This window comes from Molossus molossus, unplaced genomic scaffold, assembly GCF_014108415.1.
Source record: "Molossus molossus isolate mMolMol1 unplaced genomic scaffold, mMolMol1.p scaffold_m16_p_1, whole genome shotgun sequence".
NCBI lineage: Eukaryota > Metazoa > Chordata > Mammalia > Chiroptera > Molossidae > Molossus > Molossus molossus.
This window is the reverse complement of record NW_023425344.1, coordinates 147,963,758-147,985,951: the sequence shown is the minus strand read 5'-3', so window position 1 is coordinate 147,985,951 and position 22,194 is coordinate 147,963,758. Positions and strand designations below refer to the sequence as shown.

Sequence of the window (22,194 nt, the reverse complement as noted above, 5' to 3'; positions counted from 1 at the left end):
AGTCCATGATGGGCCCTTTAAGAGGAGCTGCCTGGGACTCCAGCCACCTCAGCCTCCCTGAGCCTCAGTTCCTGCTGGTTTTTCCAGCCAGAAGTGATGGGGACTTCTCTTCCTGGCACTGGAACCCTAAGCAGGGCACCTGGTGTGGGACGGGGACCCCTCAGTCCTCAGGGAGGGCCTTCCCAGCTGAGGTATCCTTCCTGATGTTTATTCGCCACACGTGTGTGTGGGACCAGCCCGTCGAGCCTCCACCCCTCCTACCAGTCTGGATGTAGCTGCTTCTTTAATTCCGTAGTTGTAGGACTTCCATTCAGCTTGATTTCAGGCAGCCTTGAGTGATGGTTGTTCTGTAGTTTAGTTGTAACTTTGATGTGGTTGTGAGAGGACGTGATACCGCGCTTACCTACGCCACCATCTTGACCAGAAGTCAAGCTTCATTTTTCTTGAGCAGTTAGAAAATGTTTTCGTTTTTAAATGAAAATTAAAATCTAATTTAAAAATATTTTATTTCTTCAAATAGCAGTAAAGCACATAAGTATTTTTTTAAGTGATGATAGAAAGGCAATTATGTTATCCTTATGGTAACCATTTCTCAGGCTTACAACACATCCACATTCCAAATGAATGTTCAAAATCTCTGAACAGAAGCTGCCCTCCTCGGCATCTACTTTCCTTCTAAAAAAAAGCTTATGTCAAAGAACTAACTGGCTAAGTGAAGAACAAATACAGCTATTCAAATTACAACCACGTAATCCACTTTCAAGATACTACTGAACTGTCAAGATAATTACCAATCTCAGCCTTGATTATCCCGAAGAAGAACTAATCTGAAAAAATAAAAAAACTCTCAGAAATTCAGAAAGTACTTTTCTGTACATGCTGTAACTTAAAGAGGATGACTTCGCAATCCAAGTAGTATTTTCTATAACCCCTAAGAGAGAGCAATACAAGAAAGTTAAGGATAGTGCAATGATAATAATGGAAGCAATCTGCCCTCTGCATAGTTTCTGGCCAGGAATAAAATAGAATATGTCCTATACTTTCTATGTCTTATACTTTCTATGTCCTATACTATTGGGGATAGAAAATAATATTGACAAGATTTATTTTGTATGTACAAATTAACAGAAATTACATTTTAATAATTCTGGACAGTGAATCAGAAATTAATTGGACGAGATGAAGAAAAATTTGCAGGCAAGTGAATACCTCTCCCATCTCCCTTCATTACTTGTAATATGACCATTTTAAAGCAGAAAGTTCTATTTGCTTATATTTAGAGCTGTTTTTTTTTTTTAATCTAACTTAGTGAATGAAAACATTGCTCCCCCCCAATCTAGAGTAATTTTGATGACATCCCTGCTTTACCCCATATCCATTTTCAGTTTAGCCTTTTGTGACCTTAAAAATGATATAGACTCCCCTTAGGCTTGTAAATGCTAAAAAGCATGTGATGCTCAGCAGCATATTTTTTTCCAACTACCTGATCTCCAAGCTACCTTCCCGACAATTCCCCCATTTTCTTTGGAGAACTCTTTCTCTTTCAGAGGGTACAGTCTTGGTGGCACCGTAATCAAGGTGCCCTGCCCTCAGCCCTTGATTAAAGTCAAGGAGGTCCCTAAGGAGTTCCTCTGAGAGATCAGATTCTTCCTCTACCTACCCTCCCATTATCTGAGGATGGGACTTATCAAATTCCATATTCTTGCATTTAACTGTCCTATACATTATTTACTTTAGTAGAGCACTGTGTTTCTTATCCTGGTTCTTTGCATGTGCCAGCAATTCCAGGAACTACCTGAGATTCCCCCATACCAAAAAACTATTTTGTTTAAGTTGAGTAAAGTTGGATTCTTCTACTTGCAACTCAAACACAGGGGCACAGTCATAATATTGGAAATACTATTTATGTTTTTTCAACTTTTAGAATCAACCTAAGCCAAACCCATCACACAACTTTGGTTATAAAATAGATTTTTAATGGGAACAACTTGGAATACATAGAAGGAGGTGTTGCAGAACATTACTGTCACACTTCCAAAGATCTCTGTCAAATGTGGCTTCTTTAACAACAAAGGATATAAGCAGATTAAGGAGGATCAAGAAATCCAATGATACTACAGGTCCTCAATTATAAAGAGGTGTTGCTTATCTTCCCAGCATTAAATTACACTTCTCTACATATCTCAACACCGGATAAACTTAAATTATCCCTTAGGATCCTAGGCTGAATTCCTAACCTTAATTTATCTTTGTCTTTTCCTGGCAGCTTTTATTTGTCTTCCCTCAGCATCTCAGGGGATTGTTTCATAGGAGAGTCAGAGCATCCCAAAAAGGCCCAGCTGAGTTTTATCAACTAGCAAGATCAAACACCCTATTTCAAGTAACTCACATTGCTTCTATACATTTATCTTACACTAATTCACTCTAAGCGGGTGTGTTCTGCTTTTATTAGACAATATTTTCATCGTTGTGCAGCTGTGTGTCTTCAGATGCTCCAGACTGGAGCCAGGTGTCTCCCACCAGCAAGCCTCACTGTGTCTCACCCCAGGTGAAAGGTAGAAATTGGAAGGAAAAACATTTATTTATTTCACATTAATAAAAATAAAGATACTAACTAAAGTTTAAAAGAGCCAGAAACAGCCAGTGTAACTCAGATTGACAGAGTGTTGTCCTGTAGACTGAAAGGTCACGGTTTTGATTCCTGGTTGGGGCACATACCTCGACTGCGGGTATGATCCCTGGCTGGGATGCATGCAGGACTCAACCCATCAATGTTTCTTTCTTACATCAATGTTTTCTGTCTCTCCCTTCCTCTCTCTCTAAAATCAATAAACATATTTTTAAATGTTAAAAAGAATGAATAAAATAATATAACCAGAAATAGGAGCAAAAGATATTAAACAAACAAGTAATCATTTGAAGAACTGAAGTTAGATCATTTATATAGTGAGAAGGGAGTGAAGTAGTAATAAAATAACTTATAACATTTTCTGTTTGGAGTTAAAAGTTGTACACTTTTCTGTTTCTGCATGACAAATCATAAATTTATCAGCCTAAAACAGTACAAATGTATTATCACAGTTTTATGTTGTCAGGAGTCTAGGTATAGGTTAGCTGGATCCTCTGCTCAGTATTTCACCAGGCTGAAATCAAAGTATCAATCAGGACTGCAATCAATTCTGGGGCTCAGAACCCCCTCCAAATTCTAATTTGTTGACAGAATTCATCATCTTGCAGTTGTATTACTAAACTCCCCAATTTTGTGCTACTGTCAGCCAGGAATCCCTCTTCACTCCTCAGGTTCAACTCATATGGTTTATTCTTCCAAAATATGACTGCTTTCTTCTTCAAGACTGGTAGAAGAATTTTTTTTAAGGGATCATCTGCATAAGTCAGGTCTACCCAGGACTATCTCCTTTGCATTAAAATAAACTGATTAATAACCTAATCATTAGAGTAATAGCCCAGCCCTGGCCGGTTTGGTTCAGCAGTTAGAGTGTCGGCCTGCGGTTCAGAGAGACCCGGGTTCGGTTCCCGCTAAGGGCACGTACCTCGGTTGCAGTTTGTCCCCGGCCCTGGTTGGATCGTGCGGGTGGCAACCACTCAATGTGTCCCTTTCACGTCGATGTTTCTCTCTCTCTCCCTCCCTCCCACTCTATCTGAACAAAAAAAGAAAAAATGTCCTTGGGTGAGGATAAAAAAAACAAAGAAGTTATTGGGACTCTCTTCCTGTCACTGAAACCCTAGGCTGGGGGCCTGGTTGGGTCAAGGGGAAGGGAGTGCTGAGACCCCTGGATCTTCAGGGGGAACCTCTGTAGCCAAGATATTTCTACCAATTTTTAACCGCCACACATGGCTATGGGACCAATCCATTAGTCTCCACCCCTCCGACCAGTTTCAATGTGGCTTTTTATTTATATCCTTACTTATAGGACTTCTGTTCAGCTAGATTTTAGGTGATTCTGAATGATGGTTGTTCTGTAATATGGTTGTAATTTTGCTGTGGTTGTAAGAGGTTCTGAGTCCTGTTTTTACCCATACTACCATCTTTACTGGAACTCAAGATTTTCTTTAAGTTTATTCCCCCAAAATTTATTTGTTACTACCTTCCTCTCTTCTCTTCATTATTAAATCACATAATAGGGTATACTTTGGTGGTAGAAAAACAATATCTGAAAAATGAAACAAATGACAACCCCTGAACAAATAGAAATAAGCATTGTGATGCCACCAAATAAGATGTGTATGAGCCACGGAGCTTCACATTGCTCTATCTTCTTCCCAATGCTACCTGCTTCTCTGGATGTGAAAGGAGACAAACAGTCAAAGAAAGCACCTCCATAAATGAAGTGCACACAGAGGACATGATTCAGCACACCTATACTGTAGACAACAGTTGACAGCTTCAGGTCATTTTCCTATTTACTACCAAGTAGCTGAAGGCCTGACCAAAAATTATAAACCATATACCTCCAAGCATCCAGCTCAAACTGTAAAGGGACAATTAAGATGGTACCAAATTAGTCTGGCTGGTTGGCTCAGTGGATTGAGTGTCATCCTAGGGACTAAAGGTCCCGGTTCAATTCCTGGTCAGGGCACGTGCCTAGGTTGTGGGCTCGATCCCCAGTAGGAGGCAGCCCACTGATGTTTCTCTCTCACATCGCTGTTTCTCTCTCTCTCTAAAAAAAGATGGTGCCAGATTAGAGTAGGAAGTCAAGTCAAAGAAGGTTCACCCATAATTTTCTTAGGTAAACAGTAGGTCTCTATAGATGAATAATGACTAGGAAAACTTGAATACTATTTTACTTCCTTCTTTTTTATATAAATTTTTTAAATTTTTATTTTTATCTAATTGCTCTAGTTAGAATTTCCAGTACTATATTGCATAAAAATGATAAGAATGGGCATCTTTATCTAATTACAGATATTAGAGGACAAGTTTTCAACTTTTCCCCACCAAGAATATTGTTTGCTGTTAGTTTCTCATACATGGCCTTTGTTATACTGAGGTATGTATGTTCCCTTATATCCAGTTTGTTGGGAGTTTTTGTTTTTTTTATCATAAATGAATGTTGAATTTTGTCAAATTATTTTTCTGCATATGCTAAGATAATCATGTGGTTTTTATCCTTCATTTGTTAATGTTGTATATGACATTGATTTGCAGATGTTGAAACATCTTTGTATCTATGGAATAAATCCTACTTACTGACAGTGTATGTTCCTTTTAATGTAATGGTAAATTTTGTTCAGAAAGTTTTGCATTTATATTCATCAGGGACATTGGTCTATAATTATTTTCTTGTAGTGTTCTTGTCTGGCTTTAGTTCAGGATAATGCTGCCCTCACAAAATGGGTTTGGAAGCATTCCCTCTTCTTCTATTTTTTTTTTCCAAAGAGTTTGAGAAGAACTGGTATTGATTCTCCCTTATTATTTTGGTAGAATTCACCAATGAAGCTATCTGGTGCTGGACTTTTCTTTGCTGGAAGGTTTTTTATTACTGATTCAATCTCATACTAGTAATTAGTCTGTTCACATTTTCTATTTCTTCATGATTCAGTTTTGTTAGGTTGTATGTTTGTAGGAAATTATCCATTTATTCTACTCTATTTTAATATGTTGGTGTATAATTGTCCATAGTATTCTCTTATGATCCTTTGTATTTTTTGTAGTATCAGCTTTATTGACTCCTCTTTATTTCTGATTTTTATTTGAGTCTTCTTGGTGGATGTAGCTAAAGGTTTGTCTACTTTATCTTTTCAAAAACCAGCTCTTATTTTCATTATCTTTTCTAGTACATTTTTAGTCTTTTTTTTTTTTTTGTAATCTATTTCTACTCTCATCTTTGTTATTTCCTTCCTACTACTAACCTTGGTCTTTGTTCTTTTTCTAGTTTCTTAACGTGTAAAGATAGGATGTTTAAGGTCTTTCTTTTTTCTTAGTAGGCATTAATCATTATATACTTCCTTGTTACAACTGCTTTTGCTACATCCCATAAATTTTGGTGTGTGGTGTTTTCTTTTGAATTTGTCTCAAGATATATTTTATGTCTTTTGATTTCATCTTTGACCCATTTGTTATTCAGTATCATGTTGTTTAATGTCCACATATTTGTGAACTTTCCAATATTCATGTAGTTTCATACCATAGTGATTGTAAAAGATGCTTGATATTATTTCAATCTTCTTAAATTGATTAAAATGTTTTGTGGCCTGTCCTGGCTAGTTTTGCTCAGTGCTTAGAGTGTCTGGCTATGAACCAAAGGGTTGTGGATTGGCTTCCTGGACCTGGGTTGCAGGTTTAATCCCTCCTCAGTCAGGTCCTGCAGCAGGCAACCAGTTGATATTGCTCTCTCACATGGATGTTTCTCTCCCTCCCTCCCTTCCTCCCATTCTATCTAAAAAAAATTGATGGAGCAGCCAGTGTGGGTAGTGGGCTCCATCCCCAGCAGCTCACTGATGTTTCTCTCTTACATTATGTTTCTATCTCTCTCTTCCTTCCTCTCTCTCTTAAAAAATCAAGGGCCTCAGCCAGGGAGCATCTGACACCCCCTGGAATGAAGAAGGCAGCAGAGCCCCAGTGGCAGTGGCAGTAGCAGCACCGCGGGCTGAGGCACAGAATAACCATGGGCCACACTGGGAAAGAAGTCTGAGAAGGGACCAGTGTGTTGGCGAAAGCCCATGAAATTAGAGTACATGTGGCTGCCACAGCTCAAGAGGTTCAGGTAAGCCCACGAAGTGAAGAGTATGTTTAGTTCCAAACGTCAGAAAATATTGGAAAGAATGGGAGTCTTAAACCAAGAATGGAAACAGCCAAGGATACAGTCTGTGCACATCCTGACTTCTTGTTCGGTGACTAGTGACTTGGATTTTCCAACACAAGTCATCCCGTTAAAGACTCTGAATGTGGTTGCCTCAGTGCCCATAATGTACTCGTGGTCTTCCCTACAGCAGAATTTCATGGTGGGAGTTGAAATTGTTTTTACATAACATTCCTTATATGGGGATGAAGTTTTAGACCAGGATGGGACTTTTATTGAAGAACTAATAAAAAATTACGATGTAAAAGTACACGGGGAGAGAGAGTGTGGGTTTATAAATGATGAAATTTTTGTGGAGTTGGTGAATGCTCTTGGTCAGCACAATGATGATGATAATGGCGATGGTGGAGATGATCCTGATGAAAGAGAAGAGAAACAGAAAGATCTGAAGGAGAACCGAGATGGTAAAGAAAGCTGCCCACCTCGGAAATTTTCTTCTGACAAAATTTTTGAAGCTATTTCCTCAATGGTTCCAGATAAGGGCACAGGAGAAGAATAAAAGGGAAAGTATAAAGAACTCACTAAGCAGCAACTCCCAAGAGGCACTTCCGCCCGAATGTACCCCAAACATAGATGGACCAAATGCTAAACCCGTTCAGAGGGAGCAGAGCCTGCATCATCCCACACGCTCTTCTGTATGTAGGTGGTGTTTCAAGTACGACTGCTTTCTACACCCTTTTCATGCAACACCCAACACTTACGAGCGGAAGAACACAGAAATGGCTCTGGACAACAAGCCTTGCGGTCCACAGTGTTACCAGCGTTTGGACGAAGCAAAGGAGTTCGCTGCCGCCCTCACTGCAGAGCAGATCAAGACACCCCCTAAACGCCCAGGAGGCCGAAGACAAGGGAGACTCCCCAACAACAGCAGCAGGCCCAGCACCCCCACCATCAGTGTGCTGGAGTCAAAGGACACGGACGGTAACAGGGAAGCTAGGACTGAAACAGGTGGAGAAAACAATGATAAGGAGAGAAAAAAGAGGCACGTTCCAGCTCCTCGGAAGTGAATTCTCGGTGTCAAACGCCAGTAAAGATGAAACCAACCGGTGAACCCACGGAGAAGGCGGAGCGGAGCGGGGCTGAGGCCTCCATGTTCCGGGTCTTCATCGGCACCTACTACGACAACTTCTGTGCCATTGCCAGGTTATGTGGAACCAAAACATGTAGACAGGTGTATAAGTTTCAGGTCAGAGTCCAGTACCATAGCTTCAGCTCCCACCGAGGATGTCGACACTCCTCCGAGGAAGAAGAGGAAACACCGGTTATGGGCTGCACACTGCAGAAAGATACAGCTGAACAAAGACGGCTCCTCTAACCACGTTTACAACTACCAACCCTGCGACCATCCGCGGCAGCCTTGTGACAGTTCGTGTGTGACAGCACAGAATTTTTGTGAAAAGTTTTGTCAGTGTAGTTCGGAGCGTCAGAACCGTTTTCCGGGCTGCCGCTGCAAGGCGCAGTGCAACACCAGGCAGCGCCCCTGCTCCCTGGCCGTTCGGGAATGTGACCCCGACCCGTGTCTGACGTGCGCCCCTGACCACTGGCACAGCAAGAACGTGTCCTGCAAGAACTGCAGCATCCAGAGGGGCTCCAGGAAGCATTTATTGCTAGGGCCATCTGATGTGGCTGGCTGGGGGATTTTCATCAAAGATCCTATACAGAAGAATGAATTCAGCTTGGAGTACTGTGGAGACATAATTTCTCAAGCTGGAGCCCACAGAAGAGGCAAAGCATATGATAATACGTGTGCAGCTTTCTCTTCAACTTGAGTAATGATTTTGTGGTGGACGCAACCTGCAAGGGTAACAAAATTCATTTTGCAAAGTATTCAGTCAATCCAAACTGCTACGCAAAAGTCAAGATGGTGAATGGTGATCACAGGATAGGGATCTTCGCGAAGAGAGCCATTCAGACAGGTGTTTTTTGACTACAGATACAGCCATGCCGACGCCCTGAAGTACGTGGGCATCTAGCGAGAGATGGAGATCCCTTGATGTCTGCTACCTCCTCCCCTCCTGCACAGCTGCCTTAGCTTCAGGAACCTCCAGTACTGTGGGCAATCTAGAAAAAGAAAATGCAGTTTGAAATCCTGAAATTTGCAAAGTACTGTAAGAATAATTTATAGTAATGAGTTTAAAGAGTAAACTTTTTATGCCTTCTTACCAACTGCAAAGTGTTTTGTACCAGTGAGTATTGTGCAATAATGCAGTATGGTACATTTTTCAACTTTGAATAAAGAATACTTGAACGGTCTGGCCAGAGTGGCTCAGTGGTTGAGCATTGAGAGGTTGCCCATTATATTCCTGGTCAGAACACATGCCCAGGTTGTGGGCTTGATCCCCCCGGTGAGGGGCATGCTGGAGGCGGCCACTCAATGTTCTGTCTGATTGATATTTCTCTCTCTCCCCACCTCTGTAAAATCAATAAAAGAAAAACATTTTTAAAAAGAAAAAAAGAATACTTGAACGTCAAAAAAATCAATAAAAATGTATTTTTAAAAATCGATGGAGCCAGGCCATGTGGCACAGTGGATTGAGCAGTGTCCCATGGTCTGAGAGAGGTCCTGGTTCAATTCCTGGTCAGGGCACATACCCAACTTGCAGGATCTATCTCCAGTAGGGAGCATGCAGGAGACAGTAGATCCATGTTTCTTTTTCACATTGATGTTTCTATCTCTCCCTCCCTTCCTCTCTAAAAAAAAAAAAAATCAATAAAAACATATTTTTTAAAAAATAATTTAAAAATACAATTTTAAAAATCAATGGAAAAATAAAATCAGGTGAGAATTAACCAGCCCTGGCCGGTTTGGCTCAGCGGTTAGAGCGTCGGCCTGCGGTCCTGAGAGACCCGGGTTCGGTTCCCGCTAGGGGCGCGTACCTCAGAGAATTAACCAAAAAAATGTGGCCTAATATATGATCTATCATAGAGAATGTTCCATGTGCACTTGAGAAGAATGTATATTCCACTGCTGTTGGTTGGAATGTTCAGTGCATGTCTGTTAAGTTTCTCCAGACTAATGTGTACTTTTAAGTCCGAAGTTTCCTTACTGATTTTCTTTCTGGATGATCCATTAATTGTTGAAAGTGAGGTGTTGAAATCCCCTTTTATTATTTTATTGCTATCTATTTCTCCCTTCAGATCTGTAATTATTGGCTTTATATATGTAGGTGCTGCTATAATGGGTGCATTGTATGCACATTATATGCTCAAAATGAATTTACTTATTTATCATTATGTAATGACCTTTCTTATTACAGTCATTGGTTTAAATTCTAATTTTGTTGACATAAGTATAGCTACCCCAACTTTCTTTCGTTTCTATTTGCACAAAATACCTTTTTCTATCCCTTTGCTTTCAGTCTGTGCGTGTGTGTGTGTGTGTCCTTAAAGCTGGAGTACCCTTCACAGGGCTCAACTAGAATGAATTATTACATGTTAACCATAGCCCTAATAAACAGTTCCTTTATTTCCTCTTTTTAAAAAAAGCTTAAGTGTCTTGTAGGCAGCATTAGCTGGATCTCTGGCTTTTCAATCCATTAATCCACTCTGTCTTTTGTTTGGAGAATTTAGTCCATTTACATTTTAAGTAATTGCTGATAGGTGTAGATTTATTATTACAATTTTCTTCATTGTTTTGTAGGTTTTTGTCATTTCTGGTCCTTTCTTCCTCTCTTGCTTTGTTCCTTTGTGATTTGATGATTTTCTGTAATGTACATTTTGGTTCCTTTCTCTTATCTTTTGTGTATCTACTACAGGTTTTTGCCTTGTGTTTACCATGAGGCATACATAAAACATTTATAGCAGTCTATTTTGAGATGATAACTTATTTTCAGATGCATACAAAAGCTATTTTTACACATGCCCTCATTTCATATTTTTCATATCACAATGTATATATTTTAAATTTATCTATTTTTGTTACAGATGTTTCTCCTTCCTCCCCCATTGACACGCTCCTCCTGATCCTGCCCCCTCACCCCTACCCTCCCAGCATTGTTTTCTATGCCCATAGGTTATGCTTATATGCATATAAGTTCTTTGGTTTCTCTCCCCACCCCTGCCCCCCCCCTCCTCTAAGGTTTGTCATTCTCAACCCTACTTCTATGTCTCTGGGTCTATTTTGTTCATCAGTTTATTTTTGTTCATTATATTCCAAAAATAAGTGAGATCATGTGATACCTATATTTCTCTGACTGGTTTATTTCACCTAGCATAATACTCTCCAGGTCCCTCCATGTTGTCTTAAAGAATAAGAGATCTTTCTTTCTTACAGCTGCATAGTATTCCATTATGTACAGGTACCAGAGCCTCTTTATCCACTCATCTACTGATGGACTGTTTCCAGACCTTAGCAATTGTAAATAGTGCTGCTATGAACATGGGGTATATATATTCTTTCTGAATGGTGTTTCAGGCTTCTTAGGATATATTTCTAGAAGTGGGATCAAGGGTCAAATGGCAGTTCAATTTTTAATTTTTTGAGGAAACATCATATTGTTTTCCATAGTGGCTACCCCAGTCTGCATTCCCACCAGCAGTGTATTAGAGGCCCCTTTTCTCCACATCCTTGCCAGCATTTGTTTTTTGATATGGGTTAATGGCAACCATGCTGGCAGGTGTGAGGTGATACCTCATAGTCATTTTAATTTGCATCTCTCTGACGTGTAGTGACATTGAGCATTTTTTCATATGTCTTTTGACCATTTGTATGTTCTGTTTGCAGAGACCTTCTGCCCATTTTTTGTTTTGGGGGGGTTTTTTTGCCTTCCTTTTGTTGAGTTGTATGAGTTCTCTATATATTTTGGAAATTAACCCCTTATCTATCATTGGCAATTATGCTCTCCCATACAGTGGGTTGCCTTTCCATTTTGATGATTGTATCTTTTGTTGTGCAGAAGCTTTTTAGTTTGATGTAGTCCCATGCATTAATTTTTTCCTTTGTTTCTTACCCTAGGCATTGTATCAGTGAAAATTCTGCTGTGTGTGATGTCTGAGACTTTGCTGCCTACATTTTCTTTTAGGATTTTTATGGATTCATGAATCACGTTTAAGTCTTTTATCCATTTTGAGTTTATTCTTGTGTATAGTGTAAGTTGGTGGTCTAGTTTCATTTTTTTGCATGTAGCTGTCCAGTTTTCCAAACACCATTTATTGAAGAGGCTGTCTTTACTCCATTGTATGCTCTTGCCACCTTTGTCAAATATGAATTAAGCATAATGTCTTGGATCAATTTCTGGGTTCTCTTTTCTGTTCCACTGGTCTATATGCCTGTTCTTGTGCCAGTACCAGGCTGTTTTGATTACAATCGCTTTGTAGTATAACCTGATATCTGGTATTGTGATCCCTCCTACTTTTTTCTTTTTCTTTTTCTTTTTTTCAATATTGCTTGTGGCTATCTGGGGTCTTTTTTGATTCCATATAAATTTTTGAAGTACTTGTTCTTGTTCTGTGAAATATGTCATTGGTATTTTAATGGGGATTGCATTGAATCTATGGATTGTTTTGGGTAGTATGGACATTTTAATGATGTTAATTCTTCCATTCCACGAACCAGGTATATGCTTCCACTTTTTTTCTATCTTCGTCTTTTTTTTCCCAATGTCCTGTAGTTTTCTGTGAACAGGTCCTTCACTTCTTTGGTTAAGTTTATTCCTAGGTATCTTAATGGGACTTTTTTTTTTTTTTTTTTTTGGTACGTGCCCCTAGCAAGAACCAAACCCAGGACTCTCAGGTCCACAGTCCGATGATCCAACTGCTGAGCCAAATCGGCCAGGGCAGTAAATGGGACTTTTTTTAGTCTCTCTTTCTGCATGTTCAATATTGGTGTGTATAAATGCCAGTGATTTCTGGATGTTGATTTTGTATCCTGCTACTTTGCCAAATTCATTCATTAAATCTAGTAGTTTTTTAATGGAGTCTTGAGAATTTTTGATGTACAATATCATGTCATCTGTGAATAATAACAGTTTCACTTTTTCCTTTTAATTTGGATCCCTTTTATTTATTTCATGTCTGATTGCTGTGGCTAAGACTTCCAGCACTATGTTAAATAATAGTGGTGAAAGTGGAAATACCTGTCTTGTTCCTATTCTTAAGGGAAATGATTTTTGTTTTTGCCCATTGACTATGATGTTAGCTATAGGTTTGTCATATATTGCCTTTATTGTGTTGAGATATGATCCTTCTATTCACACTTTGCTGAGAGTTTTTATCAAAAATGGATGCTGTCTGGCCAGTGTGGCTCAGTAGTTGAGCATCTATCCATGCACCAAGAGGTCACAGGTTCGATTCCCAGTCAGGGCACATGCCCAGGTGGTGGGCCAAATCCCCAGTGGAGAGCATGCAGGAGGTGGCAGATCAATATTCTCTTTTATCGATGTTTCTCTCTCTCTCTCCCTCTCTCTCCCTCTCCCTTCATCTCTCTCTAAAATCAATAAAGAAAAAAATATGGATGCTGGATCTTGACAAATGCCTTTTCAGCATCTATTGATATGATCACATGATTTTTATCTTTCATTTTGTTTATGTGGTGTATCATATTTATTGGTTTGTGAATATTGTACCAGCCTTGCATCCCTGGGATAAATCCCACTTGATTGTGGTGTATAATTTTTTTAATATATTGCTGGATTAAATTTCCTAAGATTTTGTTGAGGATTTTGCATTTTTGTTCATCAGAGATATTAACCTGTAGTTTTCTTTTTTGTAGTGTCTTTATCTGGTTTTGAGATTAGGACTATGCTGGCCGAATAAAAAAAGCTTGGAAGTCTTTCTTCTCTTGTATTTTTCGGAATAGTTTGAGGAAAATAGGTGATAGTTCTTTAAATGTTTGGTATAACCCCCCTGTGTAGCCGTCCAGACCAGGGCTTTTGTTTGCTGAAATTTTACTAATCACTTCGTCTATTTCCTTACTTGTTATTGGTCTGTTCAGGTTCTCTGACTCTTCCCAGTTAGCATATGATTTTAAGAATTTTTCCATTTATCCTAGATTGTCAAATTTGTTGACATAATTGTTCATAGTATTTTCTTACAATCCTTTGTACTTCTGCAGTGTTCATTGTTGCTTCGCCCTTTTCATTTCTAATTGTATTAATTTGGATTCTCTTTCTTTGTTTCTTGAGTCTGGCTAAAGGTTGATCAATCTCATTTATCTTTTCAAAGAATCAGCTCTTGGTTTCAGTAATCTTTTGTATTGTTTTTTTGGTCTCTATGTCATTTATTTCTGCTCTGATTTTTATTATTTCCTTACTTCTACTAACTCTGTGTTTTTCTTTTTGTTCTCTTTCTACATCTTTAAGTTGTTGAGTTAGATAATTTATTAGAGATTTTTCTTCTTTCTTGAGGTAGGCCAGTATTGCTATGAACTTTCCTCTAGGACTGCTATTGCTGTGTCCCACAGATTTTGTATTTTTGTGTCTTCATTTTCATTAGTTTTCAAGAACTAATGTTTTTGTTTTTTGTTTTTAATTTATTGATCTCATTGGTAAACTATTCATTGTTTTATAACATGATATTTAGCCTCCATGTGTTTGAATGTTTTTTAGTGTTTTTACTGTAATTGATTTCTAGTTTCATGCCACTGTGATCTGAGAAGATGCTTGATACAATTCCAATCTTCTTGAATTTGTAGAAACGTACTTTGTGTCCTAACATGTGGTCTATCTCTGAGAGTATCCTATGTGCACTTGAGAAGAATGTATATTCTGCAGCTTTGAGGTGAAATGTTCTGTAAATATCAATGAAGTCCAACTAATCTAGTTCATTTAAGGACTGTTTCCTTGTTAATTTTTTGTCTAGAAGATCTATCCAGTGGTGTCAGTGGGGTGTTAAAGTCATCCACTATGATTGTATTGCTACTGATCTCTCCCTTGAAGTCCTCCAGAAGTTTTAAAATATATTTTGGTGCTCCTATATTTGGTGCATATAATGTCTACCAGGGTTATTTCCTCTTTATCCCTTATTATGGCCCTCATTTTGAAGTCTATCTTATCAGATATGGGTATTGCTACACCATTTTTTTTTTTTTTTTTCATTTCCTTTGCCTGGAAAAACTTTTTCCATCCCTTCACTTTCATCCTGTGTGAATCTTTTGTTGTGAAGTAAGTCTCTTGTAGACAGCATATATATGGTTTGTATTTTTTATCTTTTTTTTTTTATCCTCACCTGAGGACATTTTTTGATATTTTGTTCAGATAGAGTGGGAGGGAGAGAGAGAGAAATATTGTCATGAAAGGGACACATCTAGGGGTTGCCACCCACACGACCCAACCAGGGCCGGGGACAAACTGCAACTGAGGTACGTGCCCTTGGCGGGAAATGAACCAGGTCTCTCCAGACCGCAGGCCGATGCTCTAACCGCTGAGCCAAACTGGCCAGGGCTGGGTTGTATTTTCATATCCAATCAGCTACCCTGTGACTTTTGACTGGAGCATTTAAGTCATTTACATTTAAGGTTATTTTTGATAGATACTTATTAGTTGCCATTTTTACTTGAAGCCTCTGTTTCTCTCTCTCTCTCTCTCTCTCTCTCTCTCTCTCTCTCTCTCTCCTCCCCCTCCTCCCCCTCCTCCCCCTCCTCCCCCTCCTCCCCCTCCTCCCCCTCCTCCCCCTCCTCCCCTCCTCCTCCTCCTCCTCCTCCTCCTCCTCCTCCTCCTCCTCCTTCTTCTTCTTCTTCTTCTTCTTCTTCTTCTTCTTCCAGCAGTCCCTTTAGCATTTCTTGCAGTGCTGGTTTGGTGGTAGTAAATTCCTTTAGCTTTTCATTTTTTGGTCTGTAAAGCTCTGTATTTCACTTTCAATTTTGAATGACAGCCTTGCTGGATAGAGTAGTCTTGGATTCAGACTCTTACCTTTCATTATTTTGTGTACTTCATGCCACTCCCTGCTGGCCTGCAGTGTTTCTTTTTTTTTTTTTATCCTCACCTGAAGACATTTTTTGTTCAGATAGAGAGGGAGGGAGGGAAGGAGGGAGGGAGGGAGGGAGGAAGGGAGGGAGGGAGAGAGAGAGAGAAATATCAACGTGAAAGGGACACATCAAGTGGCTGCCACCCACATGACCAACCATGGCCGGGGACAAACTGCAACTGAGGTACATGCCCTTAGCAGGAACCGAACCTGGGCCTCTCTAGACTACAGGCTGACGCGCTAACTGCTGAGCCAAACCGGCCAGGGCTGCAGTGTTTCTATTGAGAAATCAGCTGACAGTCTAATGGGAGCTTCCTTGTAGGTAACTTTCTGTCTCTCTCTTCCTTCCTTTAAGATTCTTTCTCTGTCTTTAATGTTTGCCATTTTAATTATGATGAGTCTAGCTGTGGGTCTTTTTGAGTTCATCTTGCTTGGGACTTGTGTTTCCTGGACTCGTGTGACTTTTTCTTTCACCACATTAGGAAAGTTTTCTGTCATTATTTCTTTAAACTGGTTCTCTATTCTTTTCTCCAATTCTTCTCTTTCTGGTACCCCTGTGATGCGAATGTTGTTATGTTTTGTATTGTCCCAAATCTCCCTTAAACTCTCCTCCTGCTTTTTAATTTTTTTTTTTTCCATTTGCTGTTCTATTTGGATGTTTTTTTCCTACCTTGTCTTCTAACTCACTGATTTGGTCTTCAGTTTCTTCTAATCTACTATTGAATCTTTCCGAGGTATTTTTTCATATCAGCTATGTCATTCTTTATTACCACTTGATGTTTATTCATAGGTTCTACCTCTTTTTTTTATGCTGATGTAGTTCTTACTGAGCTCTTTATAATTCTCATTACATTGTTTGTAGTTCTCACTAAATTATTTGAGCACACTTGAAATCATTGCTTTGAATTCTTTATCTGACAAATTGCTTACTTCCATTTCATGTATTTCCTTTTCTGGTGATTCCTCCTTTTCTTTCATTTGGAGATGGTTTCTTTGTCTCACCCTTTTAGCAGTCTGATAGGTCCAGGCCTAGTGAGGATTTTGGGATGTGTAGGCAGGTCGGTGTGTATCAAATAAGACTGCTATGCCTCCCAGACTGTTCTGGTGCATGGCACCTCATGCGTGCTGTGGGTGCTGGAAGATTGACAACTGGCTGCTGGTATTGGTCTGTCATGATAGGTGCTTCTGGGGTGCTTGGGTCCAGTGTGTACGCTGCTGGGATGCATGGGTCCAGCTGGTGAGCTGCTGCCTAGTGGGACTCAGCTCCTTGTCAGTCACTGCTGCTGTTTCTGGGAGTGAGTGTCCACTCCTGGTTTGTGCTGCTACTGCTACTGCTGCTGTTGCCAGGGAGTGCTCTCAGCTCCTAGTCCTCTGCTGTTGTTGGGGGCTGAGGATGCTCAGCTCTCGGGACTTTGCTACTGTTGGGGGAGGCGCTCCACTCCAAATCCACTGCTGTGGTTGTCAGGGGCTGGTCTTGGCTTCCCGAACCTTGCTGCTGCTTGGGCTGGGGCACCACTCCTGATCAGCCTCTGCTGATGCTGCTGGGGATGGATGTCCATTCCCAACCCTCTGCTGCTGGGGGTGGGGCTCCACTTTGGGGAAGGTGTTGGGCTCCCAAGCTGGCACTACTGTTGCTGGGGGTGGTTCTCGGCTCCAATGAGGATGCTGCTGTGGGGGACAGTGCTCAGCTCCTGGGCTGGCACTACTGCTGCTGCTACACAGGATGGTGCTCGGCTCCTAGCCGGTTACTGCTTCTGCAAGCAGATACTTTGACAACACTTCTACTATGTACTGGTCCGTGTTGACACAGCAGGTTCCACTGGTCCGATGGTGCAAGGCACACTGGTGGATTCAGGTCATTCTTTTTTTTTTTTTATCCTAACCTGAGGACATTTATCCTTTTTTTGTTCAGATAGAGTGGGAGGGAGGGAGAGAGAGAGAGAAACATCGACGTGAAAGGGACACATCGAGTGGCTGCCACCCACCCGACCAACCAGGGCCGGGGACAAACTGCAACCGAGGTACGCACCCTTAGCGGGAACCAAACCCAGCTCTCTCTGGTCCGCGGGCCGATGCTCTAACCGCTGAGCCAAACCGGCCAGGGCTGGATTCAGGTCATTCAACCCTAGCCACTCATCACTGCCTCCTCCCAGAGACCAGCAGGTCTTCCAAAATGGCAGGGCCTTTCAGCCTTGCAGAGAGAAATGCCCTGACAAGCCACTTACCACAGTAGCTGGCTACTCCCCGTCCACAGCACCAAACCCTCTGCCCTATGTTTCTGCACTGCTTGATGCTTGTCAGGTACATTCACACTCTCTCTCACACTCGCTCACACTCCCTCACTCTGGTCCTGCCCGCCACCATCTTTTCCATCATCTTTTTCATATATATACATTTTTAATCCCCACCTAAAGGTATTTTTCCATTTATCTTCAGACAGAGTGGGAGGGAGAGAGAGAGAAACATTGACATGAAAGAGACACATCAACTTGTTGCCTCCCACTAGATCTCAATTAGGGCCAGGGACAAACCACAACTGAGGTATGTGCCCTTGACTGGAATCGAACCCATGATTCTTTGGTCTGCAGGCTGATGCTCTAACCAATAAGTCAAACTGGCCAGGGCTACATACTTTTTTTTAATCCTCACTTGAGGATGTTTTTCCATTGCTTTTTAGATAAAGTGAAGAGAGAGAGAGAAACATCAATATGAGAGAAACACATTGATTGGTTGCCTCCCACACAACCCTCCCCAGGACCGGGGATCAAACCTGCAATGCAGGTATATACCCTTTCCTGGGAATCAACCCCATGACCCTTTGGTCCACAGGCCATCAATCTAACCACTAAACAAAACTGGCCAGGGCCATATTTTTATATTATGTGTCCATTAACAATTATACTTACAGTTATTTAATAATCTTGTCTTTTAACCTTCACACTAGAGTTCTGTGATTCACCTATTACCATTACAATATTAAAAGTTAACTATACATTTGACATTACCAGTAATTTTTATATTTCATAGGTCATGTTACAAATTAACATCCTTTTATTTTGGCTTAAAGAAGGCACTTTAACATTTCCTGTAGGGCTGGTCTATTGGTAATAAACTTCTTCAGCTTTTGTTTGTCTGGAAAACCACCTTTTTTTTTTAATTAATTAATTTTTTTTTTTTAATTTTATTTTTGTTACAGATGTTTCTCCTTTTTTACCCCATTGACACCCTCCCCTCCATCCCCCCCGCATAGTCCCCGGCTTTGTTTTCCACGTCCATTGGTTATGCATACATGCTTATAAGTTCTGTGGTTTATCTCTTCCCACCCCCACCCCACCCCCTCTTCTGAGGGTTGTCAGTCTGTACCCTACTTCCATGTGGAAAACCATCTTCTGAAGGACAATTTTTCTAAGCAGAATATTGTCAGTTGGCAAATTCTTCCTTCCAAAACTTTAAATGTATCATCACATATTCTCTGGCTTGCAAAGTTTATAATGGGTTTCCGTGGACAGATGTTGAAATTTGGTTTACCATTTGAAAACATATCCAAATTCCTTGACTATAACTTAGTCAAGTAAAATAATAAAATAGCATGTCCCTGTCTTTGCTATATATCCCTTTCTATAAGCATGTATCATAATTTTTTCCAAATAAATATATTTAAAAAGCAGTCATTATTCATCTGCATGCACCTGCAGGCCCTGGAACATTGGAGCACTGAGCTGAAACTCAACAGAAAGTATAAGAGAACTCGGAATCAAGGTCTCTTGACTGCTGGAATCTCAAAGCTGTTCTGCCTGAATTTAGCTGCCACTCATTCTTCACCTCTGTGCCCTTGAGAAGCTCTTGGTATCATATCCTCAACCCTTAACCCTACTTCAAGTAGTGACTGATGAACAGCTGAGAAAGATGTGTGATGCTCTGTATGGCTTTGACTTCTATGATCCCATCATTATTTTCTAGGTGAACAAGCAATAGTCATAAAATAGAACCAGTAAATTTTTGTGCCAGCCTGTCTGATGACAACAAATATTTATTGAGTGCCAAAGGTATAAGGCATTTCAGGTGGTTGAGATACATATCAAAAAATGACCTAGTTCCTGCTCTTAACACACAGGCACTGGCCATTTCACTGCTGAGTGTTTCTGCTTACTTGTAAAGTCGCAGAGATGAAAATGAAAAAACAAAGAGCACAGATGCAGACCTTAATCTGGGATGTGTTTCTGAACCTATAAAATAAAACTCACCTATAATCCCTTATACCAGCAGTTCTCAACCTGTGGGTCATGATCCCTTTGGGCATCGAACAACCCTTTCACAGAGGTCGCCTAAGACCACTGGAAAACACGTATTTCCGATGGCAATTCATAACAGTAGCAAAATTACAGTTATGAAGTAGCAACAAAAATAATTTTATGGTTGAGGGTCACCACAACATGAGGATCTGTATTAAAGGGTCGTAGCATTAGGAAGGTTGAGAAGTAATTTCATCCCATTAGTTTACTCAGACCTGGAAAAGTCCAGAATTTAACCATTTTATACTCCCTGTGTACGAAAAAACTAACAACCAAATATATCCTGATAGGGATTAGTACATGCATGCTAAAACCTCTAGATGCCAGCCAGTGTGGCTCAGTGGTTGAGCATCGACCCATGCACCAAGAAGTCACTAGTTCAATTCCCAGTCAGGGCACATGCCCAGGTTGTGGGCCCAATCCCCAGTGAAGGCATGCAGGAGGTGGCCATTCAATGTTCTCTCTCATCGATGTTTCTATTTCCCTCTCCCTCTCCCTTCTTCTCTCTCTAACAAGTCAATAAAGAAAAATGTATAAATATAAAATCTCTAGGAGAGTACAATTATGCCTGCAATTTACTTTGAAAAAAAACAAAACAGGTTTTTGCATGTGTCAAAACTTATCTAATGATACACTTAAGATTTAGATCTCATTATTATACAAATTTTACTTTTAAAAAATAAACTGAGACATATTAAACTCAGATAATTACATGCATGATAAAATGTTAGGAGTACACTTATGTCTGCAACTTACTTTGTTTTCTTTTCAACCAGGACGGGGGACAAACCGCAACCAAGGTATGCGCCTTTGGCCAAAATTGAACCTGAGATTCTTTGGTCCACAAGCCGACACTCTAACCACTGAGCAAAACCAGCCAGGGCTTACTTTGTTTTCAATTAGCAATAATCACTCCTCAGATAAACCTCATTGGCTATGATACTGTCACTGTGCAAACCTCCCTGAAACTTACTTTGAAATGAATCAAAAAATAAGATGAATAGATGGAAAATAAACACAAAGTTAACAATCATAGAGTCCAGGTAATAGATACTTACAACAATCTTCCAAATTTTCTTTCTTTTTTTTTAATCTTTATTGTTGGATGTAAAATGTATTACAGATGTTCCACATTTTTCCCCCATTGACCCCCTCCTCCCCACTCCCACCCACCCCCCCCACCTTTTCCCACACTATTGTCTGTGTCCATTGGTTATGCATATAAGTTCTTTGGTTTATTTCTTCCCACCCCCCAAACCCCTTTCCCTTTGAGGTTTGTCAGTCTAGCAATGAATTTGTGCTTCTTAATCCCTTCACCTTTTTCACCCATTCCCCCAACCCCCCCTCCCAATTGGCAACCAACAAAATGTTCTCTGTATCTATGAGAATGTTTCTGTTCTTCCTGTTCATTTTGTTTGTAGATTCCATTGTTGATAGATATGTATTCATTGCCATTTTGTTTGTTCATTTTATCTTTTTCTTCAAAAAGACCCTTCATCATTTCATATAATAACGGTTTGGTAGTGATGAACTCCTTTAACTTTTTCTTGTCTGGGAAAGTTTTTATATGTCCATTGATTCTAAATGACAGCTTTGCAGGATAGAGTAATCTTGGTTGGAGGTTCTTGGTTTTCATCACTCTGAATATTTCTTGCCACTCCCTTCTGGCCTGCAAAGTTTCTTTTGAGAAATCAGCTGACAGCCTTATGGGAACTCCCTTGTAGGTAACTAGCTGCCTTTCTCTTGCTACTTTTAAGATTCTCTCTTTGTCTTGAACCTTTTGCATTTTGATGATGATGTGTCTTGGTGTGGGCCTCTTGGGGTTCATCTTGTTTGGGACTCTGTGTGCTTCCTGGACTTGTATGTCTGTTTCCTTCACCAAGTTAGGTAAGTTTTCTGCCATTATTGTTTCAAACAGGCTTTCGATTTCTTGTTCTCGCTCTTCTCCTTCTAGCACCCCCAAGATGCGAATGTTGGCACACTTGAAGTTGTCCCAGAGGCTCCTTACACTATCCTCATTTTTTTGGATTCTTTTTTCTTTTTGCTGTTCTGATTGGGCATTTTTTGCTTCCTTATATTCCAAATCGATAGTTTGCTCCTTGGATTTACGTACTCTATTATTGAAGCTGTGTAAATTAGTCTTTATTTCAGTTAATGCCTCCTTCAATTCTAACTGTGTA

General features: G+C 40.2%; 2 pseudogenes; one reads left to right on the top strand and one right to left on the bottom strand.

Annotated features, from left to right (window-relative positions):
• Nucleotides 1–1,179: 1,179 nt before the first annotated feature.
• Nucleotides 1,180–8,815, top strand: LOC118615401 (annotated as a pseudogene).
• Nucleotides 8,816–20,812: 11,997 nt separating this feature from the next.
• LOC118621055 lies at nucleotides 20,813–20,974 on the bottom strand (annotated as a pseudogene).
• Between the last annotated feature and the right edge of the window lie 1,220 nt (nucleotides 20,975–22,194).